Below are 1424 nucleotides of genomic sequence, written 5' to 3'. Positions count from 1 at the left end.
TTTTTTTAAAGATTGGAAAATATAGTTTATTTAGAAAGTAAATGGGGGGGAGGGTGGGGGAAAGAGAGAGGAGTTTCACTTCCCCAAGGTAGGGGAGGGGCCAAAGCTTAGGAAAACATGGCCTGGCCATAGCAGAATGAACACATAGCCTGGTCAGTACTTAACAAAAACAATGGCTGAAAGATAAACTTTAGAATCTAAATTTACCAAAGAGAAAATCAGGAGGCAAAGTGGTTAAGTAACTTTTCCAAGGTCATACAATTCAATAGTAATTTAAACCACAAATTAGAAGGAATGAAAGACTCTTTGATATCCAGCCTTCAGCTCCATGCATCAAATCTAGTTAGATAACGCAAATTCTCTTCCTAGCAAGCTAAATAAATTTGTTTTCCCATTACATACTTAAAAGTAGGCTTTCATTCACATGTATTATCATGTCTCTTGGGAACATATCCTTTTCTGAGTATTATAAAGCATAGGCAATTCAGGCCAACAGTACACTTTATTAAACATTTTTACCATTTTTGTTAGAAATATAATATTTTACATGCTAAAATATAGGCTCTCTATATAAAAAACTAATAATTTAAAGAAAGGGAAGGATACTATCAACTGGAAAAACCTTTTAAAAATATAATATCAATTCTAGAGAATAAATTTATTTTCCTTCTAGTAAAGGATTCTACTATGTTAATAAAAGTTATGTGTGGCACTAGACTTCACAATTTTTCTTTCCAGATCAGTCCCAAGATAAAAAAAGGAGAAGCTATGAAAAAAGAATAACATCAGGAATCTAATAGCAATTTTAGTGCTGAACATTAGATCAATATTTATAGTGTCAAAATGTTATACAAACACCGAGTAAACAAAGTATTATTTTGGGATGGGCTCGGTGGCTCAGCCTGTAATCCCAGCACTTTGGGAGGCTGAGGTGAATGGATCACCTGAGCTCAAGGGTTTGCAACCAGCCCGGGCAACTTGGCGAGACCTCGTCTCTACAATAAATCAAAAATTAGCCAGGCGTGGTAGCATGTGCCTGTAGTTCCACCTACTTGGAAGACTGAGGTGGAAGGATCACCGGAGCCCAGCAGGTCAACGCTGGGGTGGCTGTGAGTGTGCGTGCCACTGCACTACAGTCTGGGCGAAGGAGTGAGACTCCAACTCAAAAAAAAAAAAAAAAAAAAAAAGAAAGTATTGTTTTTGTACAATTGCAATAATAAACAAAATTTTCAATTTTTTTCTTTTCTAGACATCTCTTGCACTGATGCAAAATAGCTATTCATATTTAAATATTACAGGGTTTTCCGTGGAGAATCTTCAAAGATTTTTTTCAAATAATTAGATTTTGCTTATTTGTATAGTTATATACTTAATCTTCAATAGGTTTAAAAACTGATCAAGAGAACTAGGAGCAAAAAAATGTA

Source organism: Carlito syrichta, unplaced genomic scaffold, assembly GCF_000164805.1.
Source record: "Carlito syrichta isolate Samal-C Ts95f unplaced genomic scaffold, Tarsius_syrichta-2.0.1 Scaffold304388, whole genome shotgun sequence".
Taxonomy (NCBI): Eukaryota; Metazoa; Chordata; class Mammalia; order Primates; family Tarsiidae; genus Carlito; species Carlito syrichta.
The sequence above is the reverse complement of the archived record's forward strand: the minus strand, read 5'-3'. Positions refer to the sequence as shown.